Genomic DNA, 9,739 nt, shown 5'->3' with positions numbered 1-9,739 from the left:
ATGTACCAAGAGAAGAGATCAAAGCAAAGGGATAAAGGTGTCACAACTACAGCTCTAGCTGAATGATTGCTTAAAACAATTTCTTGGTAAAGGATCCTCCAAACATTTGTCAAATGCTTTTGTCTTTGCCTTTATTCAAAGTTTCACTGAAATTCCAGAGTGATATATTCACTTTGTACTTGAATTCCTGTCTCTTCTAATATTGCAGTCTGACAGATAATAGGATTACCTGTGTGAAATGCAGAAAAAGCAATACTTATACTTCTTGTATTGTATCAGAAGCCACTTATTTGAAATTTCTGTGAATAAGATGTTTGCTGAAGCACAGTGCTATGATGAAGAAGTGGTTCAAAAACTGATTTATTTCCCACCTTCTTGTCTGCCTGCCCAGAAAACTAATAATTTCTTTTTTCAGTTAAATAAGATGGGACACTGACTTGCCAAAACCTAGAAATGAGTGTTGAGAGCTGTCAATACATACATGAATGCAGATAATGTTCTACACTAACATTGATTTAATTTTAGCTGAGGGTTTATGTACATTTTGGAAAGACTTTTTCCCTGTAGCACTCACAGTGAGGCATTACAGCCACTGCTAGCTCTGTAATCTCCAGGGATCTCCCATCTCTCATTTCAAACAGGTAACATCCAGCATAGGAAACAGTGGCCAAAGAAGAGCTGTGGTTTAGTGGAGTGACATAACTTAATTGAGGCCTTGGTAGACCTAATCCATTGGCATATTCTCTACAAACATTTTGTGATCTGCTTTCCCACTGAAGTTTAGGAAATTGGTTATGAATTAATTCTCTGTAGGTGAAGGCAGAGCTGCACACTGTGCCCTTCTTGTTTACAAAGGGTAGCAAGCTTTCTTCTGATTCAGAGCTGGCTTTTCCAAGTGCATGCATAAGTCAGCATCTCAATCTTGCCTCTCTCTACAGTTGTTATAAATGTATAATTGAGTTATCTGAACATAGTTATGCACATTTTTGTGGTAAATCAAGACAGTGAACCACTGAGTTCAGGAAAGTTATGCTGTTAGAAAAACAGTGTGATATCACCGTCTCATTGCAAGAAAAGCTATTCTCCAAATAAGAACAAGCTTGACCAATTTCAGACTTTCAGGTTCCCTTCTGATGTGATATCTATTCTAGGGATAAAAGCTCAGTTATTTCAGCCTTGTAATTCTATTTCAAAGCCTTCACCTTCCCTCTGTCTTCATTGTAACTAATCTTCCCATAAGAATATCTTCAGCAGAAGTTCTGGTGTGAGAAGGTTCCACCCAGGCCCTAGCTGGTTGCTCCCAGATCTGCACCAGTGCATGTTGCCTCATGGCAATGATGCATTTTCCTTGTCCACTTTTCTCTTCTTTCTCCACGTGATGGTGGAGGAAACATTCTTGCTAGTGGAGAGCAAAGGGGAATTATTTAAACCTTTGCTGTCCTCTCAAGGAGTTGCTGAATTTGGTCTTATGACGGAGAAAGCAAGCACAGACAGGTAAGATTATTTCACCCACTAGCTCACTGGCAAGTCATCTCCATACCGTGACTACTGAACAGTTCATTAGATTGAAAGTCTGATTCAGGATAGGTATCTATGTCTTTGAATAATTGTTCACCTGATTACAAACCCCAAGGTTTCGCTTTGTTTTGTTTTTTAACCCTTCTACTTCTTGAAGTTTTAAATTGCAGAAAGTCCCAAATCCCCTGTAATTTCCTGCTGCTCTGTGGTCTTCATTCATTAACGGAGCCCACTGAAGCCAGTAGATATTTAGCTGCAGATTTCTTGACAGTTTTGCTGTCAGATCCATTCATCTATATAATTATGATTTGTGACAGCCATCATGTATTTCCTTCAACTGTTCATAAACTGATAAAACAGTAGTTTGTTGCAAGCTACATTTAAATAAGCTGAAAAGCAGTCCAGGAGTCTGCTCCTTTTCTTTGTGTTACTCAGTTTAGCTTATTTCCAAGGGACCATATCTTAGCTTTATTTATGAGAGTCTGAAGCATCTGCCTCTTCAAGAACAGAATGAAGACTGTGTAGTGTACAGCAGGGCCAAGGACATCATGAAATACATGGCGCACTGCTGGGTCTCTTGTATTTTTTGTGAATTACTTTCTGACTGAAATTACCAAATCAAATCAGGAAACTCCAAATTATTCTTCAGATTTGGGTTGGTTCAAACTGGAATCCTTCATTTTCCTGAACAGATTACAAATGTCTCATTCATCATCAATTATTTAAAAAATTGTTAAATTACATACCATATCAGCCTGTTCCTGCATAGAGCTGTAATTTATGGCCCTATTCTCTTTCATGGATCCAGCTGTGTTTTCCAGAGTGGAAATGTGTTTTTTCTTGTGAAGTCAATGATGCGGGGCATCACAGAGGATGTTGCAAAGTTTGGTTTATAAGAGAGAGCTATGATAGTTAGCTCCTTAAATAAACCTGTCACACAGCAATGTCACAAAATGGGAAATGCAATGACTGATTCAGCTGAATTGAGACCAATTAATTTTAATTTATTGTAGAACACTGAAATGAAATTTTTTGAACGCATTGTCAATTGTCCTCATTTGGGTTGAGAAAAAGACTCAGCTATCTCAGTTTATTGTGGGAATCTGGTATTTCATTCAGGGGAATGGAATGTGAAACTAAAAGCATAGTCGTTATCACAGAAATCCATATTTGTCTGAAACTGTTGTTCCCTTTCATTGCCTTTATGTTTAGCTAATGATACAATCTAATAATAGTGACAGCAGATAATGACTTTTGATTTTTATTTTTTTTTATTGTTCTGACTTCTTAGGCTTATGACACTCCTAGCAGTAGATGTAAACTTCACTGATGAGCAGAACTGTGGAGCACTTTTAGATGTCACTGAGGTGGTGATTAAATGAAATATCAGTTATCTCCTCTGAGCCCAAGAACCGATAGACCACAACCTTCATCTTGGCTTGGATTCCGATGCTATTGGGATATTCCTGGCAGTGACACGTTGGTTAGCACTTTGGCAGAGCCCAGGGCTCATACCTTGTCTCAACTGAATAAATACAAGTGTCCATCAGAAAATGTAAGCTTGGATATGTCAATATGTTAATTAGCATAACAATGTCAAGAGCATCAATAAATCCCAGTGATCAGAATTGGACTTATATTCTTAAACACTTTAGTGAATCTGGGTCGATGGTGATTATCTGTCTTTATGACCAGCTTGCAGATGACTTCAGATGCTATGGATGATAATATCCGTGGTTTTGGTAGACCATAACTAGTTTCTTAGCATAAGACAATGTAAGTACTTACATTCAAAACCAGTAAAAACCAAACATTGTCAGTCAATGCTTTAGCATTGTTCAGTTTTCTGCTATATTGCAAATAAGTATGTCTCAGCAGCTTCAGACACTACTGTGTGATAACTGCTGGCAAATACTGGTTAAGGCATTTCATGCCATGCTGAGCAGTTCTCATTCTTTCATGCAATTATTGCTACAGTTTGGAAAGGACAGGAAGCCCAGGCATTCAAATTAATGACTCTTTCCCTTCTTATTCTTTCACGGTTCCTTCCTCACTGTTTACCTTTAGATCTGTGTGCACTGAGCTAATGTTTTCAGAGAATTAATCACTGTGATTCCAAGGTTGCTTTTCTGAATAGAAACAGAGTGTTTAGATCCTATCAGATATGGGTAAGATTAGTCAAACTCATTTATTCCTGTGAGTATTGTGGGTTTTGTCATTTATTGTCCATTCCCTCAAGCAAAAACCAACAAATTTTCTGCCAGCCTTAGCAACCAGTTTTCCTCATTACTGCCTTGAGCAACTCAGGACCACCAACAGACTTTGATCCCTCGCAGCTCCCTCCCTTTTCCAGATCACTGCTGAGTATTTAGGTCTGCACAGAGTGCAGGACTGCTTTCCAGAAAGCCCTTGGTTGCTTTTCACCTGGGCAAAGAGAGATTCATTCCTACATTTGGTTTCTGATTTTGTAACCATTGTTAAAGTGTAAGCTTCTGGAAGTTTTCAGAATATCTCAGCACACGTATCATTTGATTACCTTTATTTACAATCTCACTGATGACTAATGTAAACAGTATTAGTTTGTGAGCTATCACCTCCCTCTATGAGTATTTTGTTGAACTTTCCCCAAAACTGTGCGTTTCTCCACATAGCTATTCCTTCTCTCGCCACACTTTTTGGACATCCATGTGATGTTTATACCTTTCCTTCTGCTACCCTTCGCCAGAGCAAAACCATTTCTTGGCAAAAACCCCAGCACTGCCAGATTTATAGAATGTGTTTTAAGAAACTACATTGGTAGGTGATTTTGCTTTCCAGAAAACCTCATTCTTGCCATGCTCCTCAGACATGCTCATATCTTAAATTCATCTAGAGTTAAGCAATAAGGATGGAGCCAGTGGGATAGATGCGCTGTTTATATGCAAAGCCACTAAAACGAATCCTGCAAATGGGTTGTGGGGAAAAGTGAGCACAGTCTACTAAACTAAACCCAGAGTTAAATTAAACTGAGACAAAAAAAAGGGAGCGCTGTTCAATTTATGCCTCTTCCTCTCACTGGAGGAGGAGGGTTCTCCAAATCTGTCATCCACCAGCACAGCTCAGCGCAGTGGAGCAGTTTGCTGGCATCTCATTTTCCCAACTTGTCTGTGTCCTCCCCAAGAGTGTAGTGACATCCTATTAGTCATTTCTCTGTCTCAGAGGGTGGACTTGCTTTCACGTTCTCGTGTGGGATGCTTTCCACCTTCACAGCTGGCTCTCCATCCTTCCTACATGGTTTTATTTGTGACCTTATTAAAGACTCTCTTTTGTCCTCTATGGTTTTCTCCCTGTTCCTCCCTGGCTCATCTCTCCTGCTGACACACTGACAGCAAAAAAGGGTTCAGTTTCTAATTACACACTCGCACAGTCTCTCCTGAGCTCTTGCTCCCTGTGATCAGATGATATTAGGGTTGCTGTCACGGTCGGGAAGGAGAAGTCCCCGTCATTAACACCCAGCCCCGTTCTTCTCGATGAGAAAATTCATACCCTGCAAGGAGGCAATCCAAGGAGCGACGGGAGCCACCTCTACGTCCCACCACCTCTAGCAAAGGGACATTCAGCCTGCGCTTAGACTTAGAGAGAGAAAGAGCCTGTCCCTGCCCTGAGCGGGGCTCAGCCCCGTCCTCTAGCGGCTGAGCTCACGCCTGGTCCGGGAGAGCAGGGGTGTCCGGGGAAAGCCGGGACAAGAGTCTAGGGAGAGCTTGGGAAGCAAAAGAATACGCACAACATTTCTGGGAGAATTTACACACGCGCACGTAAGTGGGAAAGACATTCTGTCCCCAGCTCTTGTCTCGCTGCACACGACTGATGGAGGTGGCTCCCCAGCCCTGATAAAGGATGCTCGCTGTCGGATCAGCCTGTATTAATTACAAAGGACTTTCTCAAGCAAAACTCCTGCTCTCAGCCCTCCTGTAAGGGTTTGAGTGGGGTGTTTTCCCGCTGTGACACGCCACAGGAGTGCAGGTCTGAGCCGAAGGGACGCAAGGCTGGTGCTAGGGTTCATCCTGGAATTAATCCAGAGCATCACTGGGGACTCGGCCACGTCTGCTCCCTCTTATTTATCACAAGTGCAGCCACCCTCAGTTTTTACCTTGGAGGCAAATAATTGCTTTTATCTACAATCTGCTCTCATGTGAGAGAAGATAGCAGAAAGCAAATCAGATATTAGACGTAGAGGAAAAACAATTTGTTCAGAGTTATCATTATTAAATGCCTCTAGCGTACGTGATTTTCTTTCTGAAATATCCCTCAAGTACAATACAAAGATGGTAAATGGTAATATTACTTTGCTGTATTTCTTCAGTACATTTCTTAGTGAATTTTGCCAGCTAGCTTTGGAATAACTTGTTTAGAAAAAAAAAAAAGTTTAAACAGCCCAGTTGACAACAATTTTTGCTGTTTTTTTTTCTTAAAATATATATTCGATGCTGTGTTGTTTCCTTTGTTCCCATCTCTCAGAGCACAATTTTTATTATTAGTAATAAAAATATTGCCAATGTTGTCTGTTTTCCTGTTAAGTGGGGAATTGTCCACTCCCATGACAGCTAAGATAAAAAAAAAAAAGTACATCCTGTACCTGTTTCCTCATAAAAGGGAAATAATAGCATGCATTCAGCAATATTTTATTGCACCAGCTGCTTGTGAGTGACAGTACTGTAAGAAAAAAATGTTCCAACTCCAGGAGCCCACAGGAGGGCACTGGGATGTAGCAAGGAAGGGAGTGAAACTGGGGGTGAAACCACCAGCACCACTTAGCCCACAGAAAGAGCTACAGGGGCTGGCAGGTCTTGCATGGTGCTTCTGCATGCCAGGATCCAAAAAGGGAAGATAGAGTCTTCTTAAATCAGCACCTAGAGAAGCCTCTGAATTGATACAGCTAAGAATTGATGCCCATAATTTGAGGTTTCAATAAAGATCCTACAGCCTTTAGCATTCCTGTACTGCCTTGCCAGGGTTAATGTCTGAATAGAGGCTCAGGCTGACTCTCCTAAATTCACCTACCAAGTAAGATCTTTTAAACTGGTAATGAGGTAACCCCTAGTGGTCCCAGCAGAGTTCAGGGCTCTCTGGCAGTAGGTCCTGAAAAAAACGTGTTAGTAGAATGGATTTTAACTTTGATGTTGCTGTTACATGCCTGAGGCTACCTGTTTTGCAGTGTATATGCTATTCTGTGCACTGCTCTCCTCAGTTGTCTCTCTAGGGAAATACTTCTACATTCCTGTTAAGGGCCAGCAATCACAACCAAAAGCAGGAGACATTCATCTTCCAGGAACTTTTGACCAAAGTGTCAGACTATAAAGTGTGCTTCAGGAAGAACTAGGAAACTGAGGACAAGCATGAGGTATGCTAATTTTCCTTGCCTTTTTAAATGCTGCTGCCCCAGCCTCCTTGCGCCCAGCCTCTGGGGATTTTTTCTTTTCTTACCCTGGAAAACATAGTTTGCATGGTAGAAGAGTATCTTCTTTTTTCAGCTCCAGCACAGGCTTTTAATATGGCTTCCTCCCCTTCCACTGTACTGAAATTTCTTGCACAAGTATCTAACTCTTTTCAGGCTAATCTAGACTAAATGGTGCCACTAGCCTCACTCTGCTTGGCCAAAGTTACTTAGGATTATTTATTTGATCATCCACTTAACGCAAAATCTTGACTTCCCCTGCTTTCCTCAGCTGCCTTCTCTTCTTCTGCCCACTCTTCCCCTTCTGCTGGGTATTTGATTGTTTATTTTCCTCATCCCTCAGCTGTCTGAGGAATACTGGAATGCTCTTCCCTTTGTACCCTTCTTTGCCTCTCCAAGTTGTCCCAATCCACAAACTTATGTCTTCTGCTCATGCAGGTGACTTCCAAATTTCTCTGACTTTTTGTTGCTTTCATCTATCAGAATTGAAAACTTGCCCTGTGATATTTCCTTGAGAATGATCAGTTGCCAGCAGGTGCTCAGCATGGTTAAAAGATGTTAGTGCTCTCTCTGCACCAATGTGGCAGCACCTTTCTTGATTGCTTGTCACTCAAGCATACTTTCTACTTTTTCCTTTCTCTGCACGGGTGGTCTGTATATGTGTTGTAGCTTTCACTATCCTTTTTATAGCTAGAGTTTCTTGCCCAAATGCCCAATATTTTGTGCCTCGCCTGATACAGCATTCTTTTCTCTGCTCTCAAAAACCCCGTAGTGTTGTTCCTCCAATCTGTGCAGGGATTGGCTCACACCAGCACTCTTTGTGCACCTTTTCCAAATGTCCCCTCCTTAAGAGCATTTCACACAGGCAGCTTTCTCCATTTGCAAGTCCTTTTTCATCCCTCCTTAGCCAGGCACAGACAGGTTCCTTATTCCTACTAACCCACCAGGCAACCTTTCTCACTCTCCTTCCACACTCACATTTTCAGATGCCTTTATGCTTTTGTGTGTGTTATTCTTCAAGCTGGACAGGAGATTCCTGTAAATAAATATCTATGTGGTCTCTCCTTCAAATACTTTCTGCTTTGCAAGCACACATCCAGGCAGTTACCTGGTTCAGACATCCCTTCCCACTGTGTCAGGCTTTGACGACTGTGTCTCATGATGAGATGCTGGAAAGTGAGAAGGCAATTTATGAAGTTCAGCAAACTGAATGAGTTGTCTAACTTAGAAAGAATAAGCTATTTTCAAAGGCATAGTGGGAGCGCTTCACATCATGTGGCCTGCATCTTCATATGCAGTACAAGCTATGCATCAACAAGACTGCACAATGAAGGAGAAAACTTGACAATGCTTCATTTCTATTTTTACACATGAAAGAAAACAGCATATAGTATCTAATCAGGGGACTTTTACACTGTGAGTTATATTTAGTACTCTCCCCAGCCCCTCTGACCTCCAGTTATGCAGGTATGAGCCCAGAACACTGCTCAAAAGAAATACAGACATTTTAATGTAATTAACTGTCTGTAAAGCTCTGGTGTAAATCACATCCCAGGAATGGGCTGAGTTAGAAAATTACCCTTTTGTGAACAGTTATGGTTAACTTTGGTGACTGAAACAGACTGATGAACTGAGATGCAGAGTATAACGTGATCAGGTAGGGATGACAGCAATAAAAATGAAAAATCTGCTTGAAGAGATGACAGACAGGATGCTTTTCACCACTTTGCTCCCTCTGGAAGATAAACAGTTTGTGGAAGGAGAATATATGGTAAATCAGTGGATGTTGCACTTCACAAACTCAGCAGGGAGTAATCCCTGGTTCACTGTCTCCTAGCCCCAGTAATACAGTTATTAGGAAACAGCAGAGGCCTGAGCACAGAGACTTCTCTCCTGACACATGACTCTGAAAGGCAGTTTTTCTGTCTTCTCCGAGGAGATATGCAAGAGGTCACTACAAAGGAAAGTCATATTGTGGCAAGATAGAAAATGTGACACCCTTGGCAAAGAGTCATGCTATTCAGGAGATGATCTCCACTGCTCCTCTGTGCCCTGGCTGCCAGAGGTGCCTGCTGTGGGAGGCACTGCATGGCCTGTCCACCTTGGCACATGACAGCTCCTGCCTTCCAGGCTGATGACCGTGACAGCCTCAGCCAGGCTCAGGGTCTGCAGGGGCCACAGCGGCGTGCTATCTCTCCCGCCATCAGAGCATCTCCTGTGGGACTCCACAAGTGTTCAGAAACACCCCGTTGCACTAGACTTCCAAAGAGTAGTCCATTTAGGCATGAAGAATGAATGATGAGTGTCTATCAAAAGGTCACTGTATACTGGGTGTTTGGGCTTTTTGAAAATTTGCCTGTAACCGTCACTGGCAGCTGCAGCTCTCCGAGTGCCTTTGAAAATGGGCCGTCATGTACTTTTCTAGATGTAGATTGCATTTGTTCAAACTCCTGGCTCCATTTCTAGGTGGTGACCTCATGAGCAATGTAGGAACCTAAATTTCATTACCTATCAAATAGGTTTAACTACTTTTGAAAATCTTAAGTATCGAGCTGTTTTACAAATCTCTTCCATTATGCACAATTAAGGAATGAGAAGATTGTCTCTTTGCAGCTGTCTTTTAGAGGCTGGGTAAAGGTTGAGAACTGAAAAGAAGCATCTATTGAAAGTATCTGTGGCATCTCTCTTTGTCCAACAGAAAACCATTATAATGCAGGACCAGGCTTGCACTATTCTATTCGCAACTCTGCCAACAGCCTGTTAAGTAACTGTGCCAGTCACTTCTTT

This window comes from Phaenicophaeus curvirostris, chromosome 1 (genome assembly GCF_032191515.1).
Source record: "Phaenicophaeus curvirostris isolate KB17595 chromosome 1, BPBGC_Pcur_1.0, whole genome shotgun sequence".
NCBI lineage: Eukaryota > Metazoa > Chordata > Aves > Cuculiformes > Cuculidae > Phaenicophaeus > Phaenicophaeus curvirostris.
The sequence above is the reverse complement of the archived record's forward strand: the minus strand, read 5'-3'. Positions refer to the sequence as shown.